This window comes from Silene latifolia, chromosome 2 (genome assembly GCF_048544455.1).
Source record: "Silene latifolia isolate original U9 population chromosome 2, ASM4854445v1, whole genome shotgun sequence".
In the NCBI taxonomy this organism is placed as follows: Eukaryota; Viridiplantae; Streptophyta; class Magnoliopsida; order Caryophyllales; family Caryophyllaceae; genus Silene; species Silene latifolia.
The window spans coordinates 21,927,517-21,948,190 of NC_133527.1; the positions used below are offsets into that span (position 1 = coordinate 21,927,517).

General features: G+C 38.4%; 1 long non-coding RNA gene and 1 other non-coding gene across 3 annotated transcripts; one reads left to right on the forward strand and one right to left on the reverse strand.

The window, feature by feature from the left end:
* The first annotated feature begins 5,945 nt into the window (after positions 1-5,945).
* On the forward strand, positions 5,946-20,324 carry LOC141628746 (uncharacterized). 2 transcript variants are annotated; one of them, XR_012537184.1, is made up of 5 exons: positions 5,946-6,101; positions 6,889-6,944; positions 7,777-7,891; positions 19,563-19,716; positions 20,074-20,324. It is a non-coding gene; the product is annotated as an uncharacterized LOC141628746 (long non-coding RNA). The 2 variants fall into 2 exon arrangements; XR_012537183.1 differs by having other exon boundaries at positions 5,946-6,096.
* Positions 10,983-11,089, reverse strand: LOC141645663 (small nucleolar RNA R71). Its single transcript, XR_012545140.1, has one exon. It is a non-coding gene; the product is annotated as a small nucleolar RNA R71 (small nucleolar RNA).
* Positions 20,325-20,674: the final 350 nt, after the last annotated feature.

Here is a 20,674-nt window from a genome sequence, read left to right on the forward strand (position 1 = left end):
TCGGGTCAAGCTAGCAACACGATATTTTCCCCATATATCACAATGAATTAAACCAAAAGGCACACCGCATCGTTTATTATTAATTTTAAAGGGAAGACGAGTTTGTTTCGCCCTACAACATGAATCACAAACTTCATCTAATGTCCAATGTAAATTGCAACCAACTAAACCAGAAAATTGAGAAAAAATACTCTTAGAGGGGTGACCCAATCTCCTATGCCACAACCTTTCTTCCTTCGAGACTCTTACTTGTGCTAGTGATTCTGCCTTGCTTGCTCGATAATAGTAGACTCCGTCACGATGCTCACCCCGTCCAATCTCCGTCCTCGTAGTCGGGTCCTGCATTGTACAATGGTCGGAATAAAAAGTTATTACGCAATTATTTTCATGGATCAATTGCTTTACTGAAATAAGGTCACACGTAAGTGTGGGCACATATAGAACATCTCGCAAAATGAAATTTTCGCTTAGTCTGATGCTTCCATGAACATGAGCTTCAACACGCCTCCCATCTGGTAAGCTCACGTTCGAAGCTTCTTCAATCCAGGTATTTTCTAAGATATCCTGTCGTCCCGTCATATGGTGCGATGCTCCGCTGTCTATCAACCATTCAATATTAATATTCATTTTCATACCTTGCAATTTATCGCTTCCTTCGGGGCTCGCCATAATCAGGCTCCGCAATCTCTCAATTTCTTCATTTGAGAAAGGTTGATTCTGCCGTGATGATTCTCCTTCCTTTGCTTCTGACTTTCTCATAGCATTGGCCTGATAGTTGTTCCGTCCTCTTCCTCGGCTGTGATAGCCACGGTTGTAGCCACCTCCTCTTCGGCCACGTCCCCTTTCTCTCGCTTTTACTTCTTCATACCCATGCTTATCATAACAATCTTCTTCTTTGTGGTAATACTTTCCACAGTGAGTGCATTGTGAAGGTTTGTACCTTTGTTCTTGGTCTCCTTTCCCTTTTCCTTCTTCAAAAGTTTTCACTGCCATTGCAGCGTCATTGCGCTCTTCCTTAACTTTGGTCAAGGATGCGTGTCTTTCTTCCCTTAGGATCATAGCATATGCACGAGTCAAAGAAGTAATAGGGTCTTCCATCAATAGGTTAGATCGAATGTTTCCGTAAAGCCTCGAATCTAAACCCATCAAGAATTGATGGACTTTCTCTTCTTCTCGTTCTTTTGCCATCGACGCAGCCGCTCCACATGTACAATTCTGAACTTTACTGTAATTGCTCAATTCGTCCCATATTGTCTTGAGACGTGTGTAGTATTCGACGACGGAATCTCCTCCTTGCTTGCATTCATTCAACTCACTCTTCAGTTGATGAACCCTAGGAGCATTGCCAGCCGAATATCTATCCGCCAATTCCTTCCAAATTTCCTCAATTGGTTGAGAAAACGAAATACTCGCATGTAACTTCGGATCGATCACATTCCGAAGCCATGCTCTTAACATTGCATTGCATGACCTCCATGCTACGGTTTCAACACTGTCTTCTTCTCCATAATTCTCTGGTTTTTTTACCTTCCCTTCGAGAAAAGCCAACTTATTTTTGGCATCGAGTCCGTTTTTGACGGCGTCTGCCCACAAAGCATAGTTGTTGCCGTCGAAGATAATCTGTGTGACATTCAAATTTGGACTTTCAGAAGGGTGAAGGTATAATGGTGATGTTACTGGAATGGTCTTTGGACCGTTTTCTTTTGTCGATTTGGTGTCTTCTCCGACCATGATGAAATCGACTGGTTGGTTGGTTTAATTTTGTGATTGGATCGATTTTTATGGCTCACGATACCACGTGAAAATTAACAAACAGAAAGGAGGAATTGATTCTTATTCTTCATTCAATGTGCAAGAGCATACATATATACTATAACCATATTAAACCCTACATCCAACCCTAAAGCAATCTTCTAATATTAAGGCAACTAAAATATTTACTTTCCTACTAACAACGATCTCATATATTGTACAATACATAAATATTCCATAATATCTTGAGCATATTCTTTCAAATTCCCACATCGAAGAAGGGTAAGACTAGGCGTCTAGGCATGGTGATGTTCATGCAGATTGTCACGCCGCCTTCCGGGTTGTTGAAAAATTTGATAGGAACGATGATGCTAGTGCGTTGTTTGCTAATGCCTCAATTTGCTTGAGACGATTAAAAAAAGATTACAAATGTGTTTCGCTTCCGTTCAAATCATGCATGGACGTGTTTATCATACTGAGTGGTATAATCCCGTCTCAACTAAGGTTTTTGGTTTCCTAATTTATTTTCACTTTACTCTTTTTTTTAGCCGTAGTTATTCGGATAGGGATTCAAACATCTATATAGGTTTTTCCTTTCACCCGTCTCCGATAAGTAAATAAGTCCATTCATATACAACGGGTTTGTTGGATTATTATGATCCAAATTAGTCTAAGTTTGATTTAATTAATTAGTTAATTAGTGGCTAATATAATTCCTCACAATGTGCCACTATAATAGTTGGTCAAATGATAGTATTCATGTTTGTAGTTTAGTTGGCCGTTTATCAAGGAGTGGGTTAACACCACTTCCTAGTTTTTAGTATGGGTTATGCTCATTCATGGACATGATTTACTCAATCATGGACATGAATGATCATTATACCCCTCTCATTTTTACATTCTCATTTACCATTTCTGTTCCAATCCAATAAATCCTCTCAAATTACTCACTCCAATTACCGCCATCCAACCACCACCATAGTAAAACCACCATGCACCACCCTCCCCCGCCGCCAAAATCAGCCCCCTCTCCTAGATGTCCATTAATTTGACTCAACGTCTCTTTCATTTCGCGTTCTTGGATTTCATTCGACTGTCAATAATCAATATACCCCCATCGTTTGTACCATGTAAAATATTATACAAAAGGAAGAACACAAAATGAAGGGTGATGGTAGATCTAGGCAAAGTATAGTAATAATCAAGATGTTGGAAATATCAAGATATATCAGGCTTTAAATTGTTCAGCAGCCAAAATGGTCTTTCGACCAATCGACCCCCTCCTTTACCATCCACCCAACCATCCTAATCTTCATTAACTCTAAATTTTAAAAACCCTAATTTCATTAACTGAAACTAAATTTCCCTAATTTAATATTATTAATGCATAGTTAATAATTTAGAATCATTACTTGATCAACATGAGAATCAGCGTCCATAATTGAGTAATTTGACGGATTTGATTAATTTGGTAAAGAACAGAATTAGAGAGAGTTTGTTTATTTTGTTTTTCTGGGGAAGGGTAACGAATGGAAAAGTGATGACAAAAAGTACATTAAAGAGTAATTGTTGTCCATGAAAGAGCATCTACGTTATTCGTTGAGTTTAAGCCTATTTAAGGGCTCTAGGTGTAATCAGTTAATTTGAGTTAGTTTACGAGAACTTTCTCCATATGTTTAACTCTCTTCTCTCATTTTTAGTCTATCAGGATTATATGGATCGAAGGAACCACGATGACTCTAAAACCACACTAAACCATCCCATTGAAACAATTTTTTTTGGTTTACAAGGGTGGAACTGGACTCAACCCGGCTGACAGAAGAACATAATCTACCAATTTGGTATGTTATTGACCTGTTTCTTGTTTAAGCCGAATTATCCCATATTAAAGTATTTGTGTTTAGTATTTAATTAAATAATACTCCTATTCGAATATGGAAAAGTGACATCTCCTTCCATAATTTGGTATAAAAATAGATTTCCTAATTAGTAGCTTATATAGACTGGAGATTATAATCTTAAGCAGAGATTATTCAAATTATTCTCACTTTTTCTACAAAAAACCGGAATTTAATTACAAACAGGCAAAAGAAAATTTAACTGATACTCCGTATTAATCATGAAAGGCTGCCAAAAAATATCAATGGAACATATGAATGATGACCTTTTGCTTGAGATCTTATGCAGGTTATCTTGTTATCGGACTGCAATTCAATGCAAAACCGTCTCAAAGCGTTGGTGTTCGGTAATCTCCAACCCTTTTTTCGTGGCTAAAGGATTTTCACTGCAACGGGAAATCAAAGAAAAGAAACTACCATGGACATTATTTTTAACCATCAAGACTTTAGCAACGCCTTATATTTTATCTTTAAACTTTCTTCCTAATAATCATCCATTCAAAGTTGTCACTACTTTCCGAGACTTGGTCTTGTGCTACAGTTCCAATCCTTCGTCTCAAGTCGGCGTGTACACCGTTTGCAATCCTCTAACCAAGCAATGGATTGCTCTTCCGCCCTTGCAAACCTACGAACAACGGCTTCTATGGGCTGGTTTAGTTTGCCAAGAAGGGCATGGTTTTAGAGTCATTGTGCTTCCTTCCATACCCTCACCACCCTCAATTTTTGGTAACAAAGATCCTTTTAAAAAATTGAACTTGGTTATTTACTTATCGGAGACGGGTCAATGGAAAAAAATAGATGTTAAAATCCCCATCCGACCTTATAATGAAGGACATTACCGACAATATTTCGCAGGCGTAGTTTGTAAGGGAATGGTTTGCATTCGCCACAATACTTATTTCGGTGCCTTCAATCCTTTTGACGTAACTCCGGTTAAGGAAACAACCAATCCTATCTCCTAGTCAAGGAAAGGATATTTGCCATTATCTCTTTTGATATTATTTGATTAGCATAATATTGTAAATTAGTTATATTTACCTACTTAGCTTTATTCACACTCCTATTATGTAGATATTCTTGCTTGTTTCTAGGAGCTAACTTCTGTATAAAACTATAGCATTGTAAACGTAACATTCATTCAAGTTAATACAATAATATACATCGTCACATTCAATCTTATATGGTATCAATCGCCTCGATCCTAAGCACTGTACGACTCGATCATGGCCAACCACGCTCTTATCCTTCCCAACACCGCTGAACCTGCCGCCCCTATCATCTTCGTTAATCTCAACCAATGCACAAAACTCACCACATCCAACTACACACAATGGGCTTTTCAAATCCAATCTTTCCTTGAAGGTCTCGAACTTTTTCAATTCCTTGACGGTAGCCACCCTTGCCCTGCCAAAACCGTTACTGTCAATGATCAGACCGTCCCCAATCCGGCGTTCTCGACATGGTCAAGGCAAGACCGTCTGCTCATTGCTGCCCTTGCTGGTACCCTCGATGGTTCCATTGCCCCTCTTGTCACCCAATCCAAGTCTGCCCGTGAGGCTTGGACAACCACTAGTACAATTAAGGCGGTTGGCATCGCCACAGTGGCATCGGTTTTAGAGAAAACCGATGCTAAATGCAGTTTAAATAGATATTGGCATCGGTTATAACTATGGAACCGATGCCAATAGTGTTTTCGGATAATTGGCATCGGTTGTAAGTATAAAACCGATGCCAATTAAGCAACATTGCCATCGGTCGTAAGATTAGAACCGATGCCAATTTTATGCAAAAATGTGAACGATAAATGACATCGGGTGTTTTTTTGAACCGATGCCAACTGTTTAAGATCAGATGTTTCTAGAAAGTAATAAGGTCGTGTACTAGCCCTAATCTAACTCTACAACTTTTCACATTCCAATATTCCACATTTCCACTCCGTCCTCAACCACGCAGCAGCCTGCTTCTCCGTAAGCCCACATGAGTCACGGCCATCACAACGCCTTCACGCAACCACCGCCACGCCCAGGCGCAACCACCATGACCAGAGTTTGCTTTGTTTGCCCTAGTGTCTACCGACAACCGCCACAATCGGATCGTGTACTAGCCTCCATCAGATTTAGTAATGGTGGTGTGGTCGCGCATTAGCCTTCAACGACGGCGATCGGTCTGCATTCACCACCATGGCACAACCATCGTCGTGACGACCTAACGCCTTCACCTAATATCCCTCCTCGATTGAGTTTCAAATTTAGGGTAACTATTATGGTTGTAATTTTTTTTTATTAGGGCGGTATGTTAAACAAGTTTTAGATTGATTTTATTTTAGTAGTTTTGTGTAAAATCTAATTGGAAATTACTGGTAACCTTTCTAATTTGATGTTGCAGAGATGGAGATTACACTTTGTTAGATTATATTTGAACCAAAGATCTTAAAAAACCCAGTAAGGTCAGGTTTGTCATCTGGGTCTTTGATTTTTTTAATTCTCATGCTAATTAATTTAACTGATTATGCTTGGAATTAGTGATGTTTAATATGGTTATCTAGATATATTAAATATGTTTTTTTGCTTATGTGATGATATACCAAATCATGAATTTGGTTTAATTGATTCTTTACGTTAATTGTTTGATTAAATGCCTGAATGACAAAATAGCCAAGATAGTATAACTACTTGATTGGTATACCTTGATAAGTACCTATGCCTCAATTTCAGATTGAGAAGTCGTAGTTTTATTGTTTGTGTTGTATTTCAATTCCTCAAAATTAGTGTCCAAAAAACATTGCAGTGAAATTACTTCGTTTTTAGTTTGATATTTGTTGCTTCTTTTCCTATTTGCTTGATCACATATGTTCTTTTGTCAGTGTCATAATGATTTTGGGTCTAATTCTTAATGTTAAAGCACATAATAATGTGACTAAAAGTTGCTAACAATAAAGCAACTACAAACATTGTCCAATAGGGTTGACCATACCCTTTTAATATACACTTGCTATATTAACAAGTGTTGACCATACCCTTGTACCCTTGTTAATATGGATATTTGTTTGGGGGACCTTAATATGTCATTTGTAGTAAAGTGACAGTAAGACACGGACTTTAGTTCAATTATGAACCATATGGAATGATAGTTGATCATTTACAGTTCAGCCTTCTTTTATAACCCACCTTAGTTGATTTTGTGGGAGTCCGTGACACATTGTGGTATAGTTGTTTGAAGCTCGACTTTCTCATTGCAGGCAAAGAAAAATGAACAATGTGAGGAGAGACTAGCAGATAGATTGTGTCGAGTAAGGTAAAAGTTGATTCATCTCGTTTATAAGAATTTTAGTATTGTTTTTAAAATCAAGTTTTATATATGTAACTTATTAATTAAATATAGGTTTGGCAAGAGAGGTTTTTGTTGTATATGCACATGTATTCCTTTGCTTTAATCATCCAAAATCTTAAAACGGTAGGGTCATCGTCTGATGCTATCAATGGGTGTTTCAATTTTTTAAGGTTTTCAATTTAAGGAACTGGTGTTGAGTTTTTACTGTATTGGGTGGTTAGTATTTTGTTCTTGATTGTTAACTGCAACTTCTACTGGTAGATATTAGAAGAATGAGGCTCATGCTTGCCTGTGAGTGTTTTTGTGTATTTTTCTTGCACAAAATGGGATTGTAGTGTACTGGTTAGCAATGTCTTAAAAAGGAAAATGAAGTAAATCTAAACGAATACAGGGAGTAATAAATTAGTTCACACCAGCAAGCCTTCATGGTGCCGAATATTTAAGGAAAAAAGTTGTAACGGTCATTGCAAATAGGGACTTGAGCTCAGTATATAAAACTAAGGTATTAATAATGAAATAAAACTTGGATATGTTTCCATGTCTAACACCCTTGCCCGAGTTAAAGTAACATAGTGAGCGATCCCTTTTAAACGTACTTAAGGTGAACTTAAACTGATATCCTTGTGTACTTGAACCAGTGATCTTTGTGACTGAGATTGTATGTATATTTTTCTTACTTGCACATAATGTTTTTTATTTCATTGGGCATGTATCCTTTTGTATCAGTTTTATACAGATCGTGTTGGAAATAATTTATTATTCAGTTTATATGTTCTTTGTCATTTTTATTCTGTAGATAAAGTGCCACATAGTGATTGTTGCAACAGGAGCCACAGCCAGGAGGCTTCGATTACCCAGGAAGGATTAGGACTTTAGCAAAGGAATTTGTGCCGGTGCAATATGTAAGATAGGTCAGTTTATTTGCTCTACTACTTGAGAATAGCTCATTCTATGATAATATTTGATTTATGTATAGTTTATTTGCTTCTCATAGGGCCTCTAATGGTGAGAATGGACATGACTTGATAAGACGTTAACTAAGTGACTAAAAGAAGGGTGAGGCGGATGTGCTCTCTTGGTTAAGAATAGCTCATTGTGAATTAGTTATGCTTTTTTTAGGGGTATTTAAGTGATTCTAGTTCTAATTTATGATCTTCTATGTGGTATCTAATTTCAAATTTCACAATTTCAATGTTTAGGTCGTTTTAGTTGTCTTTTCACTTTTCTGTCTTTTCATTCCTCTCTTTCTTTTAACTTCAATGGATGAAACTCACAAACTCGAGTCAGATACTCGCTCTTTCTCTACTCATTTTTTTGCTTTGTGTTCCTGCATGTTTGTTGTTCTGATGCATATCAACAGTTCAGATACTCGCTCTTTCTCTAAACTCTGCAAGTGAAAACATGATAATTTACGCACTTGCTGATGTTTGTTGTTCTGATGCATATCAATAGTTTCCACATTTACTAAGAGAAGTTCACGAATATGTTAATCTATGCATTCCTATTGAATATTTATCGGATTCTGGCGGCGTGAGTGATGTGACCATAATTGGCGCATATTTAGCCCCCGAATTACCATTGTTTCCATGCTTTTTAGTGCCTATTTGGGTCATTTCTTATCTTTAGTTCTTTGTTTTGCATATTCTTTGAGATTTTGATCCCTTGGTAGGAAAGGAGTAAGAATCTTGCATTTTCATGGCAAAACGAGGCTAAATTGATTGTATTCAATGACCAAGCATCAAGAAGAGACAAGACTAGAAGGCCTTTGTACATATTATAGTAGAAGAACAATATTGAGAAAGGATCCTTGCGTCCCCAAGGAAATCCCCAAGGAATTTATGAAGAAAAGGGAAGAAAAGAAGAAGAATTGAAGCTGACCAACAATCCGAACGGATTGCAGACAATCCGCCCGTCCGGCCCAAAGACAATCCGAGCGTCCCTCCTTGGAATCCGCTCGGATTCCCCTTCAACAATCCGAGCGTCCCTCTCCCGAATCCGCTCGGATTGCACAGCCCAAATCCGGCCGTCCCGACTCTAATCCGCACGGTTCCTGACAAAGACGGATTTCATTCTTCAAGCTACGAAAAGAGAAGCCCTTCTCTCAGAAAATACCGGGTCCTCCTTGCTCAACTTAAAAAGTGTAATTACTAGTTTAGCCCTTAGTTAACCCTAATGCATCCTCCCTAATTTTCACTATAAATACCCCATTAGGCTAATTAGAGGAGCATGTTCTTCTTATCAATATTTAGAGTAGTTAATACCAATCAAATCTCTCTTCAATATTGTAATCAAGTATTAATCAAGTTTTAATCCAAGTTTTAGTTCTTTAATCTCTCTCTTGTTCTTCCTTTATTTTGGGTAATTAGAAGATTATTGGGTTTATTGGGAGATTGACAACCTTCCATCAATCATCAAGTTCTTCTATTATTCTTTGCATTATTATTTTGGAATCATTAGTAGGTATAATCTCTTAATCCCTTTTTAATTATTGCTAATTACTTTCATTTATTCATCATGTTTCATATTGTTGGTATGATTGACAACCTTGCTAGCATGATCAACATGATAATGAGTGAGTAGTCTCTTAGCTAGGGTTTAATGGGTGATTAGGGAAACCAACATGGGGAATGATTCATGCTTAAATCAATATGCTTTCATATCTTATTTGCTTGCTTGTTTTGATCTTAACTCATGCACATGTTATATTTGATGAAATGCTAAGCCTATGAATCCTTGCATTTACTATCATCTCCTATATTTTCAATGAGACTTGTAAGACATAACCCAACTCGAGTCTTGTTAGACCATGCATGTGTTGAGTAGGAAAGATTAAGTCGACTTGTAGGTGTTGTACAATCTAATCGATTCGGCTCCGGGACCCAAACTTTCCTAGGATTGTAAGACATAACCCAACTCAATCCATCACAACAATAATTGCTTGCTTATAATTTGAGAACATGTTTGTATGATCATATCCCATGATTCCCCTATGAACCCATGACACCCTAGTGCCTTTAATCAATTGTTTACACCCCTTATTTTATTCATCTTGCCAGTTTATTTTCATTGTTATTTTAGTTTAGTAACCTTCTACATCAACCCAATTTGTGACACCCCTAGACACCACTAGTTACAATAGAATTCTCATTTCAATACCCGTCCCTTGGGATCCGACCTTTACTTGCCTCTTTACTAATTGTAGAGTTATTTGTGAAGTATAAATTGTGTTTTGTATCGACCATTGACCAACGACCACATATACTTAATTGTGAACACCAAATGGCCTCGATCAAAAATGGCGCCGTTCTTAGGGGGACGGTGTTTAATTGATTTAAGATTTATTTTATTGTTATTAGTTGTGTCTTTTTCACCTTGGGGAAGTAGAACTCCTCAAGGTTTGTTCTAATTGTTTTTGAGTTGTTTGATATTTTGCATGTCTAGAAGGTTACAAGGTGATTTGTTACCTTTTGACCGTGAAATCGAAAGAACCTTGACGAATAATAGGAGACTTGTTAGGAGGAATTTGAGAGGTGTTGGTGAAGTTGTTCAACCCACTAGTGAGTTTGTCAATCCTTTCGCAATAGAAGGAGAAGAGAACCCATTACACAATATCCCACAAAATCCACCTACAATGCCTAAATTTTCGTCACACTCTATACCCACCGAGGAGAATCTACCAAATGGTACTCCTACACCACAACATCTAACCGGAAATTTTATTGCCAAGTCCGCCTTCATCCAATTAGTTGAGAGGAGCCAATTTGGGGGATGCCTAGTGAAGACCCTCATTCTCATATGGAAACCTTTTGCGATTATTGTGATGCTATCTCTCAAACGGGCGTGACTCAAGACCAAATTAGATGGGTCTTATTTCCTTTTTCGTTAATCGGCACCGCAAAGCAATGGTTGAAGGGCCTTGATAAGGCCACCCTTGGAATAGATTCTTGGAAGAAGTTAGCTCTAGCTTTCTACAAAAAATTCTACCCACCGGAAAAGACTAACATGCTAAGAGCTCAAATTACGGGTTTTAAGCAAAGGGATGAAGAATCTTTGTATGAAGCTTGGGAGCGGTTCAAAGGTGTTTATCGCTCATGTCCTCACCATGGACTTAGCGAATGGTTTTTGGTACAACAATTTTGGAATGGTTTATATGAAGATTCAAGGAACATTCTCAATATGGGATCAAATGGAATGTTCACCGAAGTTGATGACAATCAAACATGGAACAAGATTGAGGAAATGGCGGTCCATAATTCACAATATAGTAGACCTCGCAAGGCTACTAGAGGAGGAAAGTATGAAGTGGACTCCGTTACTCAATTGGGTGCTCAACTTAGTGCTCACATTGACACAATCAACTTGAAGTTTGAACAAGCTATGGCTAGACTTGAGGAAAACTCAAAATCATCAAAGCATCATGTCAATGCCATGACGGCATCCTCATCAATCCCAAGTGGGATATGTGAGAATTGTGGAACTTTGGGTCATGACCCAAGTGAGTGTAGGGGAACAACCGAACAAGTTAATGCTTTCCAAGCTTACAAAAGTGGTACCCCTTATTCAAATTTTTACAATGAAAACACCAAGTTCCATCCAAATCTCTCATACAAAAGCCAAAATGTTCAAAACCCTCAAACAATATACACTCCACCACCCATGAGAAACCAAAATCAAAGACCCTTTTACAATCAAAACCAAGGTTACCAAAATCAAAATCCATACAATCACCAAAATGACCAAGGTTTTGATGTCCAAAAAGCGGTCCTCCAAATGCAAAAGAATCAACAAGAATTTTTCACTCAAATGCAAAAAGATAGCCAAGCAAAAGACACCACCATCAACAACATTCAAGCTCACACCAAGATGTTGGAAACACAATTGACTCAACTAGCATCTTCAAGCTCACAAAGACAAAAGGGGCAATTACCACCTCAAAGTAATCCCCCTAGACATGAAACGGTTAGTGCCATTCACTTGAGAAGTGGTACAAGGTATGAGGCACCGAAGAAGCAAGTTGAGGTGAAGTTGTGCAAGCTAGTGGAAAGGAAGAAATTGTGCAAAGCCCCAAAGAAGGAGAATCATCAAAAGAAGAAAGTTCAAAGAAAAATGAAGACAAGGCCAAAGAGAAGGAGCCCATTGTGATTAGACTTCCTTTTCCAAGTCGTCAAGCCAAGCCCAAATTTGATGACCAACTTGGAAAGTTCATGGAGATTGTGAAGAATTTAGAAGTCTCAATTCCTTTCACGGAATTAATCAATCACGTTCCGGCCTATGCAAAGTATATGAAAGATATCCTCACAAAGAAAAAGTCAATCCGGAAACTTGAGACTATCGCCTTCACTAAGGTGAGTAGTGCAATACTTCAAGGGAGTTCACCTCCAAAGTTAAAGGATCCGGGAAGCTTCTCAATACCGTGTACCATTGGCGACACAACGATCAACAAAGCCTTATGTGATCTAGGGGCTAGTGTGAGTGTCATGCCGTACTCGGTGAGTAAAAGGTTGGGAATGGGAGAGCTTAAATGCACCAATATCACACTTCAAATGGCCGATAGATCGACGAAGACACCATTAGGGATATGGGAAGATGTCCCCGTGCGAATTGGGAAGTTTTTCATCCCGGTAGACTTTGTCATTGTTGATATGGAGGAAGATTCCAACATTCCTATCATCTTAGGAAGACCTTTCCTACACACCGCCGGTGCGGTGATTGATGTGAAACATGGAGAGCTCACTCTAGAAGTGGGAGATGAAAGCATAACTTTTAATCTTGACAAAACCATGAGAGCTCCTCGTTTGCATGAGCCATGTTTCATGATTGATCATTATAGCCGGAAGGATGAAAAGAAGAAATCGGAACTCCAATGGAAGAAGAAAGATGAAGATGCTCCATTCAAAGAGCAAGTGAATTATGACAAGGAGAGCTTGCAAAGCTCATCAAAATCAACCAAGGAAGAAGAAGATGGCCTCATTGGCCAAGAGAAGAAATTGGGAGAGTTGTCTCCATCTAACCAAAAGATTTTCAATGATCAACTCAATGAAGTTTGTGGTCTTTGGGACGACGAATTTGAAGGGATTTTTAATCCCTACATTGGGCATGTCATCGATCATGATCAACAACAAGGGCCACGGTCTATTGAGGACCTCTACCATAATAATGAACAAGCTTTTGATTACTTCTTCAAGGTGTTGAGCAACATCAACAACACCTTGAACATGCCCCCTTGACATCTCATCAAGAATGAGAGTTTGGTGGAGTCCTCCCTAAACCACCACTTGTAAATATTTCTAACTCCCTAACTTACATTTCAATTTTTGTATTGCATTTTTGTCATTTTTGGATTTTTATTTACTTTGATCAAAATAATTGTCATGTAAGAGAGAAGTGAGGGAGGGACTAACGACTTTAATTGATGTGTAGTGCCTTACCTTAGTGTGGGGATGGGAATTGCCTAGGCTATTCATGCCTTAGTAGTGCCCCCACAATGAAGAACACAAGAAATGAAGAAGAATGGAAGAATGGTAAAGGGAAATGCATTGTGCACGAATAGAATGAATCCGGGTACAAAGGACCGTAATCCGAGCGGATCGACCAAATCCGCCCGTCTTCGTAAATCCGAGCGTCCTGCTGAGAAGACGCCCGTCCTGAGCCGAGCTGAAAACTGAGAATTCTTGACTGTTAAAGAATCCGAGCGGATTTCTGGAAAGACGCCCGTCTCATAGAATCCGTCCATCTTGTGAATAAGACGCCCGTCTTTGCAGTTGAAGAAAACAAAGAAATTTCTCTGGATTGAAATCCGTCCGTCCTGCAGCAAATCCGCCCGTCCCAACATAGAAGAATCCGAGCGGATTCCCCAGAATCCGCCCGTCTTTAGGCGAGCTTCTGAAAATTTTGAAGCTGCAGAATCCGCACGGATTGGGCCTAATCCGCACGGATTGCCCCTGCGTTTTCGAAAATTTCGACTTCTTTAAATACCCTCCCACCTTCATTCCTTCCTTCATTCATTAATAAACACTACCCACAACATCAAAACCCTCATCCTCTCCATCACAAAAACAAAAACCCTCAACAAAATCCACCAAAATCAAATCAAACCATCCTTCAAACAACAAATCAATCACTCCATCTTCAATAAAAATCAAAACAAAGAACAAAATCTTCAACCTTTGAGTCGATTTTTGATTTCATAAAGGCAAAGCCTTTCACCTTCAAATCGATTTAGGCATCTTACAAATTGAAGAGTTTTGACTCTTTTCTTGGTTAGTTCATCAAATGGCAAGGACAAAGGGAGCAACAAAGGCACCAAAGGCAAAGGCTCTCTCTCAAAGGCAAAAAGCTCTCCAAACAAAGAAAGCTTTGGCAATGGTGGTATCAACACCAAACTTGGAAGTGCAACCACAACAACAACAAATTTCTATGGGAGCATCGCCTTCTACTCCGGTAATCGATCAACTCTTGCATTATCCGGAGGTAACTTTTATTTCCGATACCCATAGAAATACATTTGTCAAGTTTGCTATGAAATCAATTCAATCCACCAAATTCATATGTGAAGATGCCTTGGAGAAATTGGGTGTTCTTGAACAAACAAAAGCCTTTTTCAATGCCATGGGTTTGAAGAAATTGTTTGAAACAAAGGAATCGACATACCCTTCCCTTGTCTTGGAATTCTTAAGTTCTTTAAAAGTTACCAAATTTGAGGATAGGGAAAATCTTGAGTTTCGTCTAGCTAACATTAGTAGACGCATTACCTTTAAGGAATTAGGTGAAATTTTGGGTCTTAGCGATGAATCGAGATATCTTAAGCATTATGGAAAGTATGACCCCGAGCCTCTTTGGGAGGCAATCTCTGGGAAGAAATTTGATGATTTTCATGCTTGTCGTGCTCTTTTGGTCCATCATCCGGGCATAAGAGTATGGCACAAAGTTGTGGGAAATACCATAATTGCTAGGAAAGACACCAATCATTTCACAAGACTTGATTTTATCCTCCTTGAATCGGCTTTGAATGTCGGAAGAATTCACACCAAGCCTTTCAATTCTTTGAGGCTATTAGTTGATAGATGGCTTAATGTTGATAATGGGAAGAAGGGTACGACCGTTATTGTTAATGGCGGCCTAGTCACGGTCCTAGCCAAGCACTTTGATCCTAATTTCAATAAGGATAGCAAGTACAAGGCAAAGGAAGGTGGCCATCTTATTAATATGCACATTATGATTAACAAGTTCAAGTGGGTTGCCCATAACCCCCTTGACACTAAATATGGATGGCTAACAAGTGAAGCTAGATCGTTCACCTTACCCTCGAAGATTTGTCGCCTAAGTGTCCACCGGACCAACTATCTACTTCCCCTATCCGAAGAAGCCGAGTACATCATTCAACAACAAAAGGGTGATCATGAAACCCCCTCCTCTTCCATTGTTATACCGCCTTACCCCTTTGTGTATGAAGAGTTCAAACCGGAAGGAGTTGAAATTGGGAAAGACTATGTCACTCTTCTTATGCAAGCCATGCACAAGCAAGCTTATGAAGATCGGAAGAATGCATATTTGGCTCAATATCCTCCCCTCCTACATTTAGCTAGGCAAGGACTCCTTGATCCATCTTGTCCTTTGCCTAGTTGGGCGGATAAAGAAGCCTTGTTTCCGGGTGCATCTAGGGACGTGGTGGAAGACAATGAGGTTGTCGGAAATGGTGAAGAAATTGATGATAATATTGAGGAAGAAGCAAGTGGAGATGAAGAAAGAGATGGTGAAGATGATGATGAACAAGATGATGGAGAAAGTAAAGAAGAAAGTGCCAAGGAAAGTGGCAATGTGACCACTTCTCATGAGGGAAGTGATGATGATGATAGCATGATGGAGGACTAGCAAGCCTTGGAGACTCCTACACTCCCATGGTTTGTGTCTATATCTCTTTGTATTTTATTTCATTTTGATCATTGTTGGTTTAGTCCTAGCAACATCAAAGGACTCACACCTCGGTACCATTGAGGTGTTCTTTATTGTTCCCATTTGTAAAATCCAAAATGACAATCTAGTTTCATGCATAGCATAGTGTGTGCATGAACTACCCCAATGCTTTGACATTAGCAATAGTGTCTCATTTGGTTTGGGGAAGTTGATGCATACACAACGGGAGGTAATCTAAATTATCCTCTCCGTCATAACAAAAACCATGCATCATGTAGTATAGCTTAGTGTAGAATTGCATTTAGTATAGAAATCATGCATCATCTTTGCATAATTTCCATCATTTTGGCCATTGAGGACAATGCCCATATTAGTGTGGGGATGGGAATTCTAACACTTAACTTTTATTCAAAAATCATAAAAATTTGAAAAATTGAAAAACCAAAAACAAGTTCATTTCCTTTGTATATATTGTCTTGTATATATTGTGTTTGTTTTATCTTTGTTCACTTTGATTGACTACGCCACATCCGAGGCTTGAGGATATTGAAGACCGCATGGTATGATCTTTCCAATCTCCTTTTTCCTCTTTATGTTAATGACTATGTGGCTTTATTTTGATTGATGCGGTATAACAATGTGAACCTAGGACTTGCATTTAGATTATTTGGCATATTAGTTGGTAGAAACATTTGCATTAGGATGTATAAATGTTAGTTGCATCATGGCATGTAGTTTGCATGTTAGAAAATTTTGCGAAACCGTCTACTTGGGAAGTTTGACAAGTGTATATAGGCCCTAGTAGATGCTTTTTATTGTTAAGACTTTGCTTGTTAGAATGCTTGTAAAACACCCTAGGATGTGTCATGCTAGTATCCTTTGACCCATGGTTTAAGGCCTAGTCAAGAGTACCTTGTGGTGTGATAACTCCTTGGCTACCGTTTATTCCAAGGTGACCCTTGAAACCATGCATACTTCCATCATTCATCCATGTTCTACCATATTTTGTCATCAAAGGGAATGGGCACAAAAAGAAATCAATTTGAGTTCAATGAAAAGAAAAAAAAGTTTGCAAAAATGCATCAAATGAAAAGAGGAGCAAAAATAGAACTCCTATGCTTCAAATACAAGGCACCCTCGTTACTAATTGGGGTGACTTTGAAAATGTTCAAAAAGAAATGCAAAAAAGTTGTCAAGTATTGAAATGCCAAAAATCAAAAAGAAATGGCAAGAAAGTGTTCTCAAATGTTATATGCCACAAGAAATTGGGGGGAAAAACAAAAACAAAAGCAAACTCCCAAAATATAACTCAAATTCTATCGATCCCTTTATCCACCGTATCCATTTTTTGTGCATGGTAGAGAGGGGACGACCCTTCTTCTTGTCTAGGCAAGAGGGGGAATTCCGCGATCCTCCAGTGTTTCTAACACCATAGGGAGCCTACTCTTGACGAAAGCATTTAACGATTGAGGACAAAGGTACCCTAGCTTGACACAACTTGGAGGTGATTTATTGGTATCCTTCTAGGCTTAGTAGTTTGAATAAATTGCATCTATGAAGGATTGTGTACCCTTGAATTGCTTCCCTTGTAGGTAATTTCCGCCACTTAGATGAGGAAAGTGGCTATTCTTTTTGTAGATGCATCCATTATGTGATTTTATGTGCTTTAATGTTTGGATGTGTCGCCATTTTGGCAAGACCCACCTTGCCTTGCAAGAAGGCATCCTACCTCATGGTTGTCTTGTTGTGAGTTGAAGGGGCGGGGTGAGACCCGCTAATTGTCTCATATCGGCTATTATTATTAGGATAGGTTAGTCTTGGTCCTAGTCTTTGTCACCTCTTTACTCGGGACGAGCAAAGGTTCGGTTTGGGGATATTTGATGTGACCATAATTGGCGCATATTTAGCCCCCGAATTACCATTGTTTCCATGCTTTTTAGTGCCTATTTGGGTCATTTCTTATCTTTAGTTCTTTGTTTTGCATATTCTTTGAGATTTTGATCCCTTGGTAGGAAAGGAGTAAGAATCTTGCATTTTCATGGCAAAACGAGGCTAAATTGATTGTATTCAATGACCAAGCATCAAGAAGAGACAAGACTAGAAGGCCTTTGTACATATTATAGTAGAAGAACAATATTGAGAAAGGATCCTTGCGTCCCCAAGGAAATCCCCAAGGAATTTATGAAGAAAAGGGAAGAAAAGAAGAAGAATTGAAGCCGACCAACAATCCGAACGGATTGCGGACAATCCGCCCGTCCGGCCCGGCCAAAGACAATCCGAGCGTCCCTCCTTGGAATCCGCTCGGATTCCCCTCAACAATCTGAGCGTCTCTCTCCCGAATCCGCTCGGATTGCACAGCCCAAATCCGGCCGTCCCGACTCTAATCCGCACAGTTCACCGACAAAGACGGATTTCATTCTTCAAGCTACGAAAAGAGAAGCCCTTCTCTCAGAAAATACCGGGTCCTCCTTGCTCAACTTAAAAAGTGTAATTACTAGTTTAGCCCTTAGTTAACCCTAATGCATCCTCCCTAATTTTCACTATAAATACCCCATTAGGCTAATTAGAGGAGCATGTTCTTCTTATCAATATTTAGAGTAGTTAATACCAATCAAATCTCTCTTCAATATTGTAATCAAGTATTAATCAAGTTTTAATCCAAGTTTTAGTTCTTTAATCTCTCTCTTGTTCTTCCTTTATTTTGGGTAATTAGAAGATTATTGGGTTTATTGGGAGATTGACAACCTTCCATCAATCATCAAGTTCTTCTATTATTCTGTGCATTATTATTTTGGAATCATTAGTAGGTATAATCTCTTAATCCCTTTTTAATTATTGCTAATTACTTTCATTTATTCATCATGTTTCATATTGTTGGTATGATTGACAACCTTGCTAGCATGATCAACATGATAATGAGTGAGTAGTCTCTTAGCTAGGGTTTAATGGGTGATTAGGGAAACCAACATGGGGAATGATTCATGCTTAAATCAATATGCTTTCATATCTTATTTGCTTGCTTGTTTTGATCTTAACTCATGCACATGTTATATTTGATGAAATGCTAAGCCTATGAATCCTTGCATTTACTATCATCTCCTATATTTTCAATGAGACTTGTAAGACATAACCCAACTCGAGTCTTGTTAGACCATGCATGTGTTGAGTAGGAAAGATTAAGTCGACTTGTAGGTGTTGTACAATCTAATCGATTCGGCTCCGGGACCCAAACTTTCCTAGGATTGTAAGACATAACCCAACTCAATCCATCACAACAATAATTGCTTGCTTATAATTTGAGAACATGTTTGTATGATCATATCCCATGATTCCCCTATGAACCCATGACACCCTAGTGCCTTTAATCAATTGTTTACACCCCTTATTTTATTCATCTTGCTAGTTTATTTTCATTGTTATTTTAGTTTAGTAACCTTCTACATCAACCCAATTTGTGACACCCCTAGACACCACTAGTTACAATAGAATTCTCATTTCAATACCCGTCCCTTGGGATCCGACCTTTACTTGCCTCTTTACTAATTGTAGAGTTGTTTGTGAAGTATAAATTGTGTTTTGTATCGACCATTGACCAACGACCACATATACTTAATTGTGAACACCAAATGGCCTCGATCAGTGAGTTGGATTGAATGGTGTTTAATGCAGGATTATGCTATTATAGGCATTCAACGCACATTGAGGGCTTATTGCTGGTGTTTGTCAACTGCAATTCACAACCATACCGTTGACATGTTTTCATTATCGGCATTGGTATATGATGATTGATCCCACTAGGGAGTATTTGGCCGTCTCTTTTCAGGTACTTACTAACTGTTATATGTTCATCCTTCAGTCTTAGTATTCTGCATTAGAGCTGGTAAAAGATACCTGACCGGTGGTGAATCCCCCTGCGTTTATGGTGTTATAAGAACTCAATAACACAAGTTTCCATTGCTTTTTGCCACATGTTTGTGACATTTGTGTTAATGTCTTCTTTTCTGATGATTAGTTTCGGAAGTACTTCGTTTAGGATCAACTTTTAGTTGTGTAATTGCAGAATATGTCCTACTTTCCTCACCATTCAGTATAAAACAATTTTAGTTTATTTCTCTTTCTAAGCTGTTCTAAGTCGTAGTTTAGCTAATAATATATTGTTCTTGTTTACTGTGTGTTTCAGGTTTAGTAATAACACTTGAAGAAATGAACGAGGTTCAGGAGGCTTTGGCTTTATATTGTAAAAAAATTAAAATATATATGATGTAGTGAACGGTTGATTTACATACTCGAATAGTTAGAGGTTTTCATGTATGTGATTTTGTTGTTGGATACAATTCGTTGAATGGTTGTATTGGATTCGGATTTGTTGGTATTGAAGTTATGAAATTTGGATTGTTCAATTTATAAAGAGATATTGTCGAATTTTTTATAGCTTTTAGAAAACAAAATGCAGTTAATATAATTTATTTATTGGTGAGGCACGTTTTTTTTTTCATTGTTGTAATTGATGATTGACATCGGTTCCTAAGTTATAACCGATGCCAATAATGCAACAATTGGCATCGGTTTTTATGGTACAACCGATGCCAATTTTTGCATTATTGGCATCGGTTCGAACCGATGCCAATTGAATAACAACCGATGCCAATATGTGTAAATTAGCATCGGTTCATGAACCGATGCCAATTCAAAAAATGTCATTGGCATCGCCCGCATTGGCATCGGTTGGGAACCGATGCCAATCACTGTTTATAACCGATGCCAATTGCATTAATTGTACT